Below are 18,433 nucleotides of genomic sequence, written 5' to 3'. Positions count from 1 at the left end.
CACCGTGGGGCCAGCACACGGTGGTTTCGAGTTCTTACAGGGCAGCTTCGAAGGGATCGAGGGATACACTGTGGGCCGGATGACCAAGAGTCGTCGCGGCAAGCTCTACATCGACGATGCAGGCTGGGGCCCCGAGGCCGACTTAATCGAGTACGGGTACTGGGTCCCCTTCGGCGGAATCCATGTCTTCATCGAAAAGATTGGCGAACCGGGCCCTGAGCTGGATATCTGCACTGACATCATCGAGACGGCTCAGTGAGCACGACCCGACCGGGTTCAACCCATCGTGAAGTGGGCCTTCGTTGGGTTCATCCATGGGGCGGAATTCAAGGAAGGATCTATGTCTACCGGTGAGACGGAGATCTACTCTGATGGTGAGTCGTCCACGGGTGAGACTACTTCATTGTTTCAACTGGCGGACGGCAGGATTGGGGGCTATTCCTATGGCGACAGTATTCCGGACACCTGTGAGCCGCCGAATCGGGTCGCGATTTTCATGGCCGGTACACAGCCAATGCAGAATTCTTCGACTGCAGCAGCAAAGATTTCCGGGTCAGCAACGGTGACGGTGGCCGGGGTAGGATGTCCCGCGTGCCCACCGGCTCAGGTCTTGTCCGACTTACTGGACACCTTGACAACATTGGTAATAGCAGAAGTCAACCCGGCAGATCAAGATTAGCATAACGCGGAAATTGCCAAACTTCAAGATCAGATAGCTCAAGCCAAGGAGGATCTGGCGGCTGAGGACGCGAGGATGACGGCGGAACGAGCTGTTCTGGATGTTCGGGCACAACGGATCCAGGCTGATTCCTTCAGGCTCTCGTTGGATCAGAAGACTTTGAATGACATCATGAGGAGAAGGCACCGGAGTCATCTTCCTCCGGTCTACGAGGCGAGGAACCTCTTCAACACACCTGGTGTAGGGACCACTGACCCGCCAGAGGTAAACCGGGCGGTAACCACGCCTAGGGCTAGCGGGCTGACTCAGCCATGCGTGACGGATCCGCGTCGTCTGAACAATGTTCCACTGTAGTATGTTCCAAAACCACCGGGTCATTACTCTAACCCTTTGGATAACATGTTCGCTGCGGCATTGCGATTGGCGGCTCTCCCAGTGGAAGGTGAGTCTCCAACTGCGGTTGAAACGCGGGGGCTAGGGAGCTTCTTCAGACAGCATTGGTATAGCAGGAGGCTTATTCCTATAGTCGTGAGAGGATTCATTCAACCCCTCGCCCAAGCCGGAGTTATAGTAGACACATTGATCCACCAGCCGTTTCAAGCTGTGAGATACATCATAACCCGCCCCATGGACACGAACTGACACGCGGTGGTGCTAATGCTCAGGATTTGGTAGATCAGGGGAGAGCACGCCGGGAAGCTGAGCTGGCGGCTCAGCAAGGGGCTCATCAACGTTCCGCGGTTTATCCGACAACTTCGGTGGAGATAGGGGTAACCTCCAGAACCTTGGGAGTGCCATGTTTGGTGCCGGCTTTACACAATGTACGCTTCCCATGGATTTCAAAGGTCCTCATAAGGTGCCCAACTACACAGCCGACTTCCCCCCTGAAGCATGGGTTGAGAGTTATGAGATGGCAATGGAGCTACTGGATGTTGATGATGCTACATGCGCTAAGTACTTCATGATGATGTTGGAGGGGACAGCCTGCAATTGGTTGAAAGGGTTGCCTGCTAACTCCATTGGATCAAGGGCCGAGTTAAAATCCCGGTTCATCCAGAATTTCAAGGATACATACAAGTAGCCTATGTCGATTGTGGATTTAGATTCCTCTATCCAAGAAGAAGGTGAGTCAACAACCCATTGGGTGCGCCGAGTCTCGACTATCCTGCATTCAACGGATTGCATTAATGCCAGCTTAGCAGTCTTGATGTTAGAGAAGAACTATCATTTTATGCGCCTTAAGCAGAAGTTAGGGTGGCTCAAGCGTCACTGCAATGACATGGGGGAGCTGATGGCAGCCCTGGTTAAGTATGCCGACTCTGATGGTACCAAGGACCCTGAGTCTGAGGAATAACCGGGGAAGGGAAAGAAGAGCGGCGGTAACATAGGACAACAGCATAACCCGATGAATCAGGGAGGCAACTGTAAGCGCAAAGCTAATAATAGTTTGGATTTTGTGGCTAATACCAATACACAGAATAATGGACAATGACGTAAGGCAAAGCCACCTCCATGGATCGGAGGGTCAGGTTTTGTTCTGGAGCGGCAGCTAAACATGCCTCGCCCAAGGCATGGTACCCGGGAGGGGCCATCCACTCACCTCTAGAAGGATTGCCTCATTATGAAGGAGTATAAAAATTCCAATCTTTTTCAAAACAATCATGGGCCAGGTGGCGGCTTAGGTTTCGGCTCTCACGGCCCGGGTTATGGTGGTGGAGGTTCTAATTCCGGCTTTCAAAACCAAGGCAATCAGGGTAGTTACAGCCAACAGAACAATCATGGGAATCAACAGCAGCAGTCCGATTATCAGAGTAACCCGAAGAAGTTGAAGAGTGGGCAGTACCATGTTTTCACCACAAGTTTATGCAAGAGGGATCAGAAGCTCCATAAAAGGGCAGTAAATGCCGTTGAGCCGGCGGTTCCTTGTTACCTGCAATGTTCTGAGCAACCCATTGTGTTGAGTCGCGAGGATCACCCACCCCGGGTTGATAATCCGGGTCATTTGGCTTTGGTGGTGGTGCCTCAGGTGGGAGAATACAAATTCACCAAAGTACTCATGGATGGAGGCAGCAGCATCAATATCCTTTATTTTGAAATTTTCTGTCGCATGGGATTGACTGACAAAAAAACTTAAGCCTTCGAATACCGTTTTTCACGGTGTAGTGCCTGGTAAGTCGGCATATCCAGTTGGAAAAATATCTTTGGAGGTTGCTTTTGGAGATGACTATGATTCCAGGTTTGACACATTGACCTTTGAAGTGGTAAAGATCAAGAGCCCTTACCATGCTCTGTTTGGATGGCCGGCTTATGCTAAGTTTATGGCAAGGCCTTGTTATGTTTATCTGCAGCTCAAAATATCGGGTCACAAGGGGACCATCATAGTGCATGGAAGCCGGAAGATAGCTTTGGATTGTGAGGAAGGTGATGCAGCCTACGCTGAATCCGTCTGCGCAACAGAGGAGTTGAAGTTTTACAAAGATAATGTTGACCCGGCTGATATGACATCTTTGAACAAGCGAACTACGGAGCATGATCCGGTCTTGAAGTTTAAGTCGGCAGATGATACTAAGCTAGTCGATTTCGTTCCTGGCGATTCATCCAAACAGTTCAACATCAGTGCTAATCTAGATCCAAAATAGGAAAGCGCGCTCATCGAGTTCATCCGTGAGAACCGGGACACCTTTGCATGGAAACCTTCTGACATGCCAGGGGTACCGAGGGAACATGCTGAGCACACTCTTAATATTGATCCAAAGTTTAAACCGGTTAAACAGTTTCTTCGTTGTTTTAATGAAGAGAGGCGTAAAGCCATTGGTGAACAGGTGGCCCAGCTCTTGGCGGATGGTTTCATTATTGAAGTTTTTCACCCTGAGTGGTTGGCTAACCCGGTGCTGGTGCTTAAGAAGAACGACACGTGGCATATGTGCGTGAATTAAACGGACTTAAACAAGGCTTGTCCGGCTGATCCCTTTGCTCTCCCTCGTATTGATCAGATTATTGATGCTACGGCGGGTTGTGAGCGTTCAAGCTTTTCGGATACATATTCTGGTTCTCATCAGATCAAAATGGCGGTTAAGGATCAGGAGAAAACGGCTTTTATCACTATGTTTGGAGCCTTCTGCTATGTGTCTATGTGCCCAAGAGTGCCCAGGCGACTTACCAATGGTGTTTGCAAAATTGCCTCCACAATCAAATCGATCGTAATGTGCATGCCTATGTGGATGACATTGTGGTGAAATACAGAAAGAAGGAAACCTTGATTGATGATTTGAAGGAGACCTTTGACAACCTCCGGGTTTATAAGATGATGCTTAACCCAGCCAAGTGTGTATTTGGTGTGCCAGCCGACAAACTATTGGGTTTCCTAGTTTCAGAACGCGGTATTGAGGCTAACCCAAATAAGATAAAAGCAATCACCTCTCTGGCTAAGCCGGCGTGTATTAATGATGTTCAGTGCGTGGCCGGTCGTATGCGGCCTTAAGCTGGTTTATAAGCCAGTTTGGTGAAAAAGCTCTTCCTATGTATCAGATGATGAAGAAGACAGATCACTTTTTCTGGAGTGATGCTGCTGATCAGGCATTCCAGGCCTTGAAGAAAAAATTGGCTGAGTCACTAGTTCTTGCTGCTCCCATTGACAAGGAGCCCTTGCTGTTATATATGGCCGCCAATAGCCGAGCTGTCAGTGTTGCCATTGTAGTGGAAAGGAAGGAAACTGGCAAAGAATATCCGGTTCAATGACCAGTTTACTACATCAGTGAGGTCCTTATTGAGTCCAAACAGAGGTATTCGCATTGGCAGAAGTTGGTGCATGGGGTTTTTATGGCTAGCCGGAAGCTTAAGCACTATTTTCTGGGTCATCCTATCACTGTGGTTAGTTCTGCCCCCTTAAGGGATATCATTCAAAACATAGAAGCCACAGGGCGGGTAGCCAAGTGGGCCATTGAGCTTGGGCCTCATAGGTTAAAGTATGTGCCCCATATAGCCATCAAGTCCCAAGCACTTGTGGATTTTATCAATGATTGGACGAATTACAGACGCCCGAGGAGAAGCCGGACAACACGTATTGGACAATTCACTTCGATGGATCCATGCAGTTGGAAGGCTCGAGGGCTGGAGTTGTGTTAACTTCCCCATGAGGTGATAAGTTTTCTTATGTTCTCCGGCTGATGTTCCCTTGTACTAACAATGCAGCTGAGTATGAGGCCTTGCTTCATTGTCTTTGGATGGCTAAGGAGATGAGCTTAAGCCCGGTGAGGTGTTTCGGCGACTCAGATCAGGTAGCTCAGCAAGTTTCTGCCACTTGGGATTCTAAGGATCCACTTATGGAGGCTTATCGCCGAGAGGTTGATGCGATAGCAGGTCACTTTAAGGGTTATCAGGTTGAACATGTTGATTGCAGGAAAAATGAGTCGGCTGATGCTTTAAGCCGGTTAGGGTCTGAGAGTAAGCCGGTACCACCTAATACTTTCCTAGATATTCTGCATAACCCTTCTGTTAAATTGCCCACATAGGAGGATCTTGCTATTCCTGACCAAGAAGCACAGCTAGTGGCGGCCCTTCATGCTATTCCTGATTGGACAATTCCATATTTGGCTTATATGATCCGGGGCAACTTACCTGAGGATGAAACTTTGGCCAGGTAGATAACCCGGAGGTCTAAGTCAATGACTATTGTCAATGGAGAGTTGCATCATCGCAGTGTTACAAGGGCATTTCAACGTTTTGTTTCTCCTGAAGAAGGTTGTGAGATTCTGCAAGAGATTCATGAAGGAGATTGTGGTCATGACACCGGCTCTAAGTCTCTTGTAGCCAAGGCTTTCCGTCACAGGTTTTATTGGCTGACGGCTCACACCGACACTGAGGATCTGGTCAGTAAGTGTGATGAGTGTCAGAAGTTTTCACGTCGAGCTCATGTACCAGCTCAAGAATTGAGGATGATTCCAATCACTTGGCCGTTTGTAGTCTGGGGGCTTGATATGGTTGGGCCTTTCAAGAGGTCCAAAGATAAAAAGACACACCTTCTGGTGGCAGTTGACAAGTTTACAAAGTGGGTTGAGGCAGAGCCAGTTAGCAAGTGTGATGCAGCGATAGCGGTTCAATTCATCAAAAAGGTGATATTCTGTTTTGGCTTTCCCCATAGTATTATAACTGATAATGGCACTAATCTATCCAAGGGTTCTATGGAAGAATTTTGTCAAGGTGAGCATATCCGGCTTGATGTATCATCAATGGCTCACCCCTAGTCCAATGGTCAAGCTGAGAGAGCCAATCAAGAGATCCTGAGAGGCATCAAGCCCCGGCTTATGGTTCCTCTACAGAGGATGCTGGGTTGTTGGGTGGAGGATTTACCTTCCGTGTTATGAAGTATGAATACTACCCCCAACAGATCTATGGGTTACATGCCTTTCTTCATGGTCTACGGAGTAGAGGCAGTTATCCCTAGTGACAACCGTCACGACTCGCCCCGCGTGGCAGCTTATGTTGAAGCTGGCAATGAAAAAGCACGTCAGGATGCCCTTGACCTGTTAGATGAGGAGCGTGACCTTGCAGCGGCTCGTTCTGCGATTTACCAGCAGGATCTACGCCAATATCACAACCGCCGGGTTAAAACCAGAACTTTTCAAGAAGGTGACTTGGTGTTCCGGCTTATCCAGGATCGGTCTGATATGTATAACTTATCCCCACCTTGGGAAGGGCCCTTTGTGGTCAGCAAAAATCTGAACAATGGGTCATACTACCTTATCGATGTTCGAGACCACAAGGAATCATGCATGTCGGAGGAGGAAACCCTTCGGCCATGGAAAATTGCTCATCTTTGGCCTTACTATACATGAGCCACCGGTTCACCTGATGTACATATTTTGAAAATGTATATATTATGATTAATATAATAAAGCCGGCATCCCTGATAAATCAGGGCCTCTGTTGTTTTCATTTCTCAGAAATTGAGTCTTTATTTTATATGATCACTTAAAGGCTTGATGCCAAATAATAAGAACCAAAGAGAGTCTATTGCATAGCACGGCTCAAACATAGGTACTCAGTGAGCACAGCTCATAAATATATCACTTGGGGGCTTCCTGCTCATCGAGCATAGCTATGACTACCCTTGTTGATCCAGCTTACATGCCCGGAATATAATGTTACTTGGGGTCTCTTTGTCCAACGGACAAGAGTTTTTGTGACTCTTTTAACAGGTATAAAAGCCAGGCTTCGACGCCAGGTGTATTCACCTAAAACCCTGAGTTATCCTGGCTTTTTAAGTCTGCCACTCCGCCTAGGTAATCCTGGAAGGAGCTGCCGTACTTTGACAAATCAATCTTATACACACTCTGAATTTGTCAAAAGTTAAAACGACGATTGGTTATGTGAGGTATGACTTATAAGGTTGTATGAAGGTTTAACTCAGTGGCCATGTAGCCCTTGAACACACTTGATTTTTTAGGCCTCGCCACCTATGACTGCCTTGATTTTTTGATTTTTGATCTAAATACTTCTTGATACATGGTTAAAAACGAAGGAGGGATATGCCTTCTGAGTTATACATGAAATTATCCGGTGTTTATTAACCCGGCCTGGCTTTAAGACTATAAGTCGCTAGGATATAATGATTTTATATGCATGGAAGTGCTACGCTCTAAATTTTGGGATATTACCCCTAGCTGCATATGGCGTATTAAGCCGGCGGTACATGTCAACTGGCACGGAGCTTTGTATGCTCAATTTTTTTGGGTTGTCACCCTTTTCCACTTGTAAATTAAGCCGGTCGGGTATCGCAGGTATGATGCTTTTTTATTAAAGGTCATGATTGAACCGACCGTGGTTATGGACTATCTTTAGGCACCAGTGGTTTTTGATATGATATTATGACCCGTCCTGCGGTAAACCGCCAGGATAATTGTCATGTGTTGTGTGCAGGTACAATAAATAAATCTGATACACACAGTTGATGAAATTATAAAACATGCATGGCAGATCTTCAATTTGACAGATCAATAGTATCAAGCAGAGCAACACATGCATGATGGCATGGCAGATCAAGGATTTAATTAAAGCCTATTACAGCGGCACCAAGTGCCCCACATGAATAATTGTTTTAGCTATTTTCACAGAAAGCAGATGTTAAGCCGGCGAACGGCTTACGACTCTTGATCTTGTTGTGTTGAAGGTTGCGGCTCGTCCAGCCCCGGTACATCTACCTCCTCTTCACCCAATGGCTGGAAGTTAGTGGTTGACCAGTCGATCCCCATTAATGCTCTGAATACAGCTTCATCACTTATAAGTGTGGATGGATCAACATCAGGGGCATAAGTGTGCTTACGAATCGAAGGAGTCAGGTCCGGAGCATCCCGAGTTTGCGCATTCACCTTCTTATTGTTGGCATCATAAACCGGTTGGTAATGGGCCAGATCAGTTTCTTTAACTAGTTTGCTAGCCAAAGTACGAATTTCCCAAGTAAGAGCGGTGAAGTCGTCTGCAGTGAAGGGTGATCCATCTTCTTTTATACTTGGGCAGCCGTTGGCCAAGTCTGCTGGCTCAAGATCAACTAGCCATGATTTCTCTCGGGTTAGTGCAGTAAAGGCACCGGCTCTGGCAGCTGATTTTTTCAATTCCCTAATTTGTTCAGGCAGCATAGATAGTTTGTCCAAGGTATCCTTGATAAGGGTTGGAGCCGGTTTGTTGTGGGAGGCTATGCAGATGGCTCACTATGCGTCAGTATAGAGCTGCTCTATGAGTGTGTAAGCACCTTTCAGCTTCTTCCGCATATCTGAGCCAAGATGGGTTACCCGAAATCTTGCAGTATTAAGGATGTTTGTAAGCCGGGAGCATGATGGATAAACAAATATTCAAAGAGGACAGAAGAAATTATTTTACCAAAGATAGCAGTAGTCATGGCATTAATTTGCTGTTGTAAGACGGCAAACTCTGAAGATACCGACTCAAGGGCTGCTTCAGCATCTTCAGCCCTTTTCAGCAGAGCTGCCTTTTTGGTCTCCCGACCCGTTTGTTCCACCTTGAAGCTTTCCTTCATTTTTCCATGGTTGCTAAGGCGCTCGACAATTCATCCTTGGCATTGGAGGTTTCTGCTTGTTGCAACTTGATATTTTCTTGGAGGTCAGCTGACTTGGGATTCTTTACTGTTAAGCTCGGTCTGCAAAAGTAAACCGTAAATAAGATGGCATTGAATTTATTTGAAGTCCCAAGTACAATACAAGTATTATACTTGACACTTGGGGGCTAATGTCTATTGCTTCTTCAAACATTCTGAAGTCCCAAGTACAATACAAGTATTCTACTTGACACTTGGGGGCTAATGTCTATTGCTTCTTCAAACATTCTGAAGTCCCAAGCACAATACAAGTATTATACTTGTCACTTGGGGGCTAATGCATATTGCTCTTCAAACATGGCTTTATTTGATGAACCGGATAAATGAGGATGATCTGGCTTACGAAGGCTATGACTAGAATTATGGATTTCTAGAAGATGATTAGTCTCGACTTAACATATTTGTTAAGCCGGCCCTTGGGGGCTACGGACGCAATGTTAACTGTTGCTAGATTTCTGGAAGATGATTAGTCTCGACTTAACATATTTTGTTAAGCCGACCCTTGGGGGCTACGGACGCAATGTTAATTCTTCCTGGGTTAAGAAGTTCCGGCTCAACATATTTATTAAGCCGGCCCTTGGGGGCTACAAGGAGTTGACCTATGCAATTATTGAAGTTTACAACACATGTTATTCTATCATGTTCAATAAACTTGGCGGCTAAGGGGAAGAATATTCATGTAACAAGGGATTGTAGTGTTTACCCCATAGCACTCCTTCATCAGGTTTACAAAGCCGGCTTCAAAGTCACGGCTTGTGTACAGGCGATTTAAAAAGCCAGAATGGAGATCATGGGCACTGAAGTGAGTATGGCTCTCCAAGTCTGTTTTCCACTTGCCTTTGTCTTCAGCAAAAATTTCCTCCTTAGTGTTGTGCTTGGATAAGATGTTAGGTTGACCCAGAGCTGTTAATCCACAGCCGGGGACAACAACATCATCAATCTTCTCCTCGGAAGGTTTCATTGGGCTTGGCGGCTTAGAGGAAGTCTGGTCAACATCCACATGGTCCATGTAAGCTTCACGATCTTCCGGAGGTGAGTTGTCAATGGTGGCTTCTACAGTTTGTTGAAGATGAGGAGACTCTGGCTGCTTCTCCGGTTTAGACAGATTAAGATCGTTGGCCGGCTTAGCTAGCCTGGCATTCTTGCTGGACTTAGCTTGGCCCCTAAAATATAAGAAGTAAAGGAAGTCAAGGTGATGATCAAGCATAAAGGTTGAAATAATTGAAAATGATCTTACCCAGGTACAGTCTTAAAAGCTGGAATTTGTGTCCCTGTTGACTCGCCAAAGGAGGAATGAGAATTCCCCTAGTAGTTTGAATCAGACGGATTATGAGGTTGTCGAAAATAACCCGCCTTGGGGTAAAGTATGTTAGAAATATGTAAGACCTCTGGACGGCGTTTGCGAAGTGGAGTGTTTGGTAAGTCGGCAGAAGTAATCACATTGCCGCTATGCCGGGTCGTGCGGCGAGCTTCATGTTGCTGTTTCTTCAAAAGAAAGTTTGGATACAAGTGAGCTATAGGGTGAGAAAAGCTTACTTTCCAGCTTGCTTGACGGGTTTTTGTTGTTGGCAGAGGTTCTGAGCCCGAAGAAAGAATAATTACCTCTGCGTCACCTACACGACTAGCTTCTGCGTCGTCCTGGCAACAATCATTGTCAATGAGATGTATAAAAAAAGGAGCCAAGATAATCGAGTTCTACTTCTGACTCATGATCATCATCATCATCATCAATGTTTAAATCGGCGGACTTGGTAGTCTTCTTCTTGGTGGGCTTCTTGTGAGCCTTGGTTTTCACATGAGTCAGTTTTGCCGATTTATCCCGTGTTCTCCTCTTCCAAAATGGATCATTAGCCTGTGAAGATTGAGAAGATCATAAGTAGATATCAAAATATGGATTAAGCATAAGAGGGGAAATTCTTACAGCTGGGGGCCGGTTGAAGGAACACAACGGACTAAGTCCGGTTTTGCTGCATTCTTTCACAGATTCATTCAGCAGCTTCTTCGTGGCTTTAGTGACTTCCGCATCAGATAGCTGAATGTTACAATGGTGTTGAGTATGGTTTACGTTACTAGTATATTCACATATTAAGCCGGGGCAGAGGCTTAATGGCAAGATACTCCAAGATATCCAACACCAAGAAAAGTCGACGCCAGTTAAGCCGTTGGCCATAAAGGCTCTGAGTTTGAAAAGGCTGGTGAGTATTTGGCCCTTTCCCTTGAGTTGAGCCGTTGGGGGAGCGGATGTTTGTTGCTATATCGTGTTCACGGTAACCCGGCAGAGGGTTTTCACCGTCTGGAGATGTATCTTGACAATAAAACCAAGTTTGGTTCCCGTCTTTGGGGTGGCCATGCAGTTTAGCATGCGGAAAGCTGACATCCTTCCTCTTCTGAATAGAGACTCCACCAAGTTCTTGACATGGCCTGTCGACGAACTCTGTTTGGCGGTTCAAGTAATAGAATTCCCTAAATAAGTCAGCTGTAGGCTCCTCTTGAAGATAAGCTTTGCAAAATACTTGGAAGTTGCAGATATTGGACATGGAGTTGGGTCTTATGTCTTGAGGGTGAAGTTGAAGAAAATGCAGCACATCATGGAAATTTTTTGAGCCGGGTGGACTGAATCCTCGACCCAAGTGGTCAGCAAAAAAATTATTTCTCCATCTTTGGGTGAGGAGGAATTTCCCCACCAGGAACTCTCTAATGGATGATCTCTTTTTTGGCTAAAGCACCGGTAGCAACATAGTTGTTCAGATCTTCTTCGGTAACCCGGGATTTGACCCAATTGCGAGACGTATATGTTTTAGCCATGTTATCAATGATCTGAAAGAAAGGTTATATCGGTTCAATATTACATGGTTAAGCCAGCTTATGGTTAACAGGGAAACAATAAAGAAGCACATATAGGCGTTAAGCCAGAGATTGACATTGCAGAGTTACAAGGAACCTTTGGCGGCTTAAAAGAGGACTAATGATACCTGGCGGGTTACTATTTATGAGTTAAGCCGCCCATACAAATATTGAAAGGACAGATCTGGGGATGAAAAATCTAAGTGCTGAGAAAACAGGTTTTGCAGATTGATGCTACGATTTCGGATCTACCGCATTTCACTTAAATATAAAAGTATTCAGACCTAAAATATCAGTGCTAGAGTAGTTTATGATCCAGATTGGTTTTCTAATACATATGAGATATTCTAAATAATGAAAAGGATTGCTATGTCTGCTACGGCATACGTGGAGCACCAGGTTCAAATCAAAAAATAAGGTTATAGCCAAGAACGAGGATGAACCTCGATGAATGTCAAAAAACCCTAATGAGATCTATAAGAAAGGAGGAAAGGAAGATGTACTAGGGATGATGCACAGCGGAGGTGCGTGGTCGAAATCTGGACAAGGTCAGGTTGATGCGGCGGCCATTGTCGAGGCAGAAGCGAAGGTCGACGGTGGCAGCGAAGCTCGAGGGTTCGGGTGTCGCGAGGAAGAAGATGGAGATGAAGAGGCAAGGGGGGAGGAAAAGGGACCCCTCGCCCTATTAATAAGGCAGATGGATAAGTGACAGGCGCGGGAATCGAGGAGGCTAAAAACGAATGTGACTGGTACAAGTGCCGCATTTTTCGGAGATTCATAAAAGAGAAGATTTATTAAGAGTTGGGCCTTGTGTAATATTAATGATAGATGACGTCACGACGGGTTATCAAGAACCTAGAAGATGACATCACGGTGAGTTACAAGATTTTGCAAAGGTAATGAGGAAGGAATTTTTTCTAAGTGTTGAAGATTGATATGAACAAGTTTAAATCAACGTGGGGCCTAATGTTGGGGGTATAACTACTAGTTAGCCCTCCCAGGAGGGGCCGGGTTAAGTCCCTGGCGGTTTATCAAGACAAAGCCCATGAAGACGCTTAAGGCGGTAGTCTATTATGTAGATGACAAGGCCCGGAGCCCAAAGGCGACTTAAGGCCCAAACAAGTGTAAACCGCCATATATATGTAACTTGTATCATAAGGCATGTCTAGTTAGTCACCGAGCCGTACTCATTGTTTATGAGCCGACCGGGACTCTGTAAACCACCGGGCGTCAACCTGTGTATATAAAGGGACGACCCAGTGGACACTTAAGGTAAGAGACAACAAATCAAAAGCTAGGTCAAGTGTATTCACTCCCGGGTAATCGAGACTTATGCAATACCACCTCAACTAGAGTAGGCCTTTACCTTCACCACAAGGGGCCGAACTAGTATAAAATCTTGTGCCCTCTGTCCCGTTTAACCCCTTTAAGCTAACCTAGTGTGATGGCTCCATGACTAAGTCCTCACACTAGGGCATCTGCCATGACAATTCCACGACAATGGGTCCTGACATGTTCGATGACCTTCATAAAGATCAGAGATCCGGTCCCATATAAGCTTTGCATTGCAGAGATGCATGACGCGCCTAAACTCGTCTCTTGACAGACAGGAGCATATAACAGCCTTCGCCTTGGTATCCAGAAATGTATATTTCTGAATATCGTCAGCATGCGCCATCTTGCATAAATCGGTGAGACCAATCTCCGTGATAGTCCAAATCTTACTTTCCACAGCAAGGAGGCGCTTCCTCATCATAGCCTTCCATCGGGGATAATCATGACCATCAAAAATGGGGCATGCAGCGGAGACCTTGATTGTCCCTGCAGTTGATATAGCTAAAACTCCAAGTGGTTAAACCGAATCACACAGAACAAGGGAGCACCTTACTCTGATACCAATTTAAAGTGCTAGTTATTGACTGGGGGGGTGAATAGGCGATTATTATGGAAGTCTTAAAAACATGAGGGCTTTGAAGACTAACAGTAGAAATGAACCTATTGATATGCAGCGGAAGGTAGAGTACACTAGACAGGGCATAGTCAAGTAAGCAATGAAGTGAAAGCACGAAGACTATCAGCAACTAGGTAGTAAGGATCAGGATGGAAGACAGTATGAAGCCAAACAGTAACCAGTCTTCAAGCAGTGAAGACACTCAGATCATGCAAGGTGGCAATGACTTCACGAAGAAAAACTATAAGTAAAGGGAAGGGATGGAGAGAACTAGTTGCTTGGTGAAGATAATGATTTGGTAAACAAGTTCCAGTTGCTGTGACAATTATATGTCTGGTTAGGGAGGCTAAGATTTAACTCAGAAGACCTCGTCTTAACCTTATTCCCCTTGAGCTAAGGACACCCAGTCCTCGCCCAATCACTCTGGTAAGTCTTCAAGGAAGACTTCCAAACCTTCATAGACTTTGTTCACTGGCGATCCACAATGACTCTTGGATGCTCAGAACGCGAGGCCTAACCGGCTGGAGGATTCACTGTCCTCAAGTGTAACAAGTCTTGAGGTCACGCAGACAGAAAGACTTCAGTGATGCCTAACACTCTTTGGCTTCGGAGGTGGGTTGCTCTCAAACGACAAAAGTCGTGCACTAACTCTGAGCAGCCAGCAATTTATGTTGTAGGGGTGGGCTATTTATAGCCAGGATGCAACCCGACCTGATTTGTCTGAAATGACCCTGGGTCACCAAGGAACTAACACATGTCCAACGGTTAGATTTCAAACACACGCGACAACTTGACTTGGGCTACAAGTAAAGATGACTCATCAAACTCTGGATAAGATTTGCTTTCAATGTCTTTGCTCGAAGACATAGGATTTGGTTGAGCATCACATCAGTCACTCTAACTTTGTTTAGTTGAACCCCACTTAACAGTATGGTGGTTCCTATGACTCAACAAAGAAGAAAAGGAAACTACAAAACAACTATGTGTTCGCACTCCATAGTCTTCATGTGAATGTCTTCTCATGTCATAGTCTTCACAGTGAATATCTTCATAGACCCCCATTGTCTTCAATGTCTTCACACGTTTTTAGGGGTCCTCTCTGGTAGGTAAACCGAATCAATAAGGGACTACTACCTGTGTTATCCTGCAATTCTCACAAACACATTAGTCGCTCAACCAAATTTGTCATCAGTACTCCAAAACCAACTAGGGGTGGCACTAGATGCACTTACAAGACCACTTTTACTTGTCCCTTTGGAACATATGATTATAGACGTATGCCTTTTGGTTTATGTAATGCACCTGGTACCTTTCAAATATGTATGAGTGCTATATTCTCTGACTTTTGTGAAAAGATTGTTGAGGTTTTCATGGATGACTTCTCTGTTTATGGGAAGTCTTTTGACGATTGTTTAAGTAATCTTGATCGAGTTTTGCAGAGATGTGAACAAACAAATCTTGTCTTGAATTGGGAGAAGTGCCACTTTATGGTTAATGAAGTCATTGTCTTGGGCCATAAAATTTCAGAAAGAGGTATTGAAGTGGACAAAGCTAAGGTTGATGCAATTGAGAAAATGTCATGTCCTAAAGATATATAAGGTATTCGTAGTTTCTTAGGTCATGCTAGTTTCTATAGGAGATTTATCAAAGACTTTTCTAAAATTTCTAGGCTTCTTATGAGTCTTTTGCAAAAGGATATTCCTTTTGTTTTTGATGATGATTGTTTAGAAGCCTTTGAAACACTCAAGAAAGGCTTAATTTCTGCACCTATTGTTCAACCACCTGATTGGAACTTGCCTTTTGAAATTATGTGTGATGCTAGTGATTATGATGTTGGTGCTGTTCCAAGACAAAGAGTTGATAAGAAACTGAATGGTATTCATTATGCTAGTCAAACTCTAGACAGTGCTCAAAGAAACTATGCTACTACTGAAAAAGAATTCTTAGTAGTGGTGTTTGCTTGTGATAAATTTAGACCTTACATTGTTTATTCCAAAGTAATTGTTCACAACGATCATGCTGCTATTAAATATCTTATGGAAAAGAAAGGTGCTAAACCTAGACTTATTCGATGGGTTCTCTTGCCAAAGAGTTTGATTTACATATCATTGATAGAAAAGGAGCTGAGAACCCCGTAGCTAATAATCTCTCTAGGCTTGAAAATGTTCCTGATGACACACTACCTATTGATGATAGTTTTCCTGATGAGCAGTTAACTGCAATAAATGTTGCTCATAATACTCCTTGGTATGCTAATTATGCTAATTACATTGTTGCTAAATATTTACCACCTAGCTTTACATATCAACAAAAGAAAAACATTCTTCTATGATTTAACACATTACTTTTGGGATGACGCACATCTTTATAAAGAAGGAGTAGATGGTATTATTAGACGTTGTGTACCTGAGCATTAACAGGGACTAATCCTACGAAAATGTCACTCCGAAGCTTATGGAGGACATCATGCTAGAGATAGAACTGTTCACAAGGTATTGCAATCTGGATTTTATTGGCCTACTCTCTTCAAGGGTGCCCGTAAGTTCATTTATCTTGTGATGAATGTCAAAGAATAGGTAATATTGGTAAGCGTCAGGAAATGCCTATGAACTATTCACTTACTGTTGAACCATTTGATGTTTGGGGATTTGATTACATGGGACCTTTTCCTTCCTCTAATGGGTATACACATATTTTGGTTGATGTTGATTATGTTACTAAATGGGTAGAAGCTATTCCAACCAGCAGTGCTGATCACAACACCTCTATTAAAATGCTTAAGGAAGTTATTTTCCCAAGGTTTGGAGTCCCTAGTATTAATGACTGATGGTGGTTCACACTTTATTCATGGTGCTTTCCATAAAATGCTTGCCAAGTATGATGTTAACCATAGAATTGCATCACCTTATCATCCCCAGTCTAGTGTTCAAGTTGAACTTAGCAATGGAGAAATAAAATTAATTTTGCAAAAGACTGTCAATAGGTCCAAGAAGAATTAGTCTAAGAAATCAGATGATGCACTTTGGGATTATAGAACAACATATAAAAATCCTATGGGTATGTCTGCCTATAAAATGGTTTATGGAAAAGCTTGTCATTTGCCTCTTGAGTTAGAACATAAAGCATATTGGGCCATTAAAGAACTCAATTATGATTTCAAACTAGCTGGTGAAAAGAGGTTATTTGATATTAGCTCATTAGATGAATGGAGAACCCAAGGTTATGAAAATGCAAAATTATTCAAGGAAAAAGTTAAAAGATGGTATGACAAAAGAATCCAAAAGCGTGAGTTTAAAGTTGAAGAATATGTTCTTTTGTACAACTCTTGTTTCATATTCTTTGCAGGAAAACTCCTCTCAAAATGGGAAGGACCCTATGTTATTGAGGAGGTTTATCGGTCTGGAGCCATCAAAATAAATAATGTCAAAGGTACTAACCCGAAGGTTGTCAATGGGCAATGAATAAAACATTATATCTCAGGTACGCCCATTAATGTTGAAAGTAATATTATCCAAACTTTGACACCAGAAGAACAGATAAAAGAGTCCTTCCGGAACACTCCAGAATCGTGAAAATAAGGAGGTATGTGATACGGTAAGTAAGCGGACTGTCGCGCCTAATATGCGACTCTATCCTAAAGGAAGTTGAAGGTCCCACCAAGGATAGAACCGCATATTGACACACATTTTGCAAGGTGGATATCATTACATCGTACCATTACAAATTAGTTGAGGATACATACAAAAGGCATACAATGCCACAAGAATACATCCACATTATACAAGAGAACAACATCCGACTACGGATGAAACACAAACAGAAACTGAAACGACATCCACCCTGCTAGCCCAGGCTGCTGACCAGGAACCTAACCCTAGATCGACGAAGAAGAAGAACTCCAAACAAGTAAACATCGCTCTCACGTCATGATCATCGCATTACCTGTACCTGCAACTGGTGTTGTAGTAATCTGTGAGCCATGAGGACTCAGGAATCCCATTACCATGGGTATCAAGACTACCAAAGCTTAATGGAATGGTATGGATAAGTGGTGAGGTTGCAGCAGCGGCTAAGCAATGTATGGTGGCTAAATTACGAATACAAGAATGAGATGAGAAACTACACAAACGGTCGCAAACTAGTAATGATCAAGAAGTGATCCTAAACTACTTATGTTCAAACATAACCCCACCATGTTCTCCTCTCGAACTTCCCCGAAAAGAGACAGTGACAGTTACGCACACGGTTGGTGTACTTTAAATGAGTTTACTTCAAGTTCACTACAACTGGATATTAAAAAAATTCCCATCTGCCAGCTAACCGCGAGCATGGCTCTCGAAAGTTTAAACCCTGCAGGGGTGTCCCAACTTAGCCCATGACAAGCTCACGATCCGTGGAGACGATCCTCCATCGCGGGACCCTCCGATTAGACTCGGAATCCCGGTGCACAAGACATTTCGACAATGGTAAAACAAAACCAGCAAGACCACCTGGTGCATCGATACCCCGATAGGAGCCACGCGTATCTCGTTCTCAGGACAACACCGTCTATGCAAGGTGGACGATAGCCAAATACCTCGAGTTGCCCCGAGGAGGCACCGCCGACTGCTAGGTAGGTGGACCAACACTCATGAGGAGCACTGGCCCGGGTGTTTATTAAGTCCACGGGGTCTGGAAAGTCCAGATGCAAGTCTTAGTTGTTATTAGGCAAATGGTAAAACCAATGTTGGGTCTTGCTAGAAGAGTTTTATTCAAAGTGAACTGTCAAGAGGGGCCATAAACCCTCATTGTGTTAGGGAGACAAAATCAAGGAACATATTACCGGTATGACGGAAACTAGGGTGGCAAG

This window comes from Triticum urartu, chromosome 6A, assembly GCF_056163025.1.
Source record: "Triticum urartu cultivar PI428250 chromosome 6A, HENAU_Tu73, whole genome shotgun sequence".
Lineage (NCBI taxonomy): Eukaryota > Viridiplantae > Streptophyta > Magnoliopsida > Poales > Poaceae > Triticum > Triticum urartu.
The sequence above is the reverse complement of the archived record's forward strand: the minus strand, read 5'-3'. Positions refer to the sequence as shown.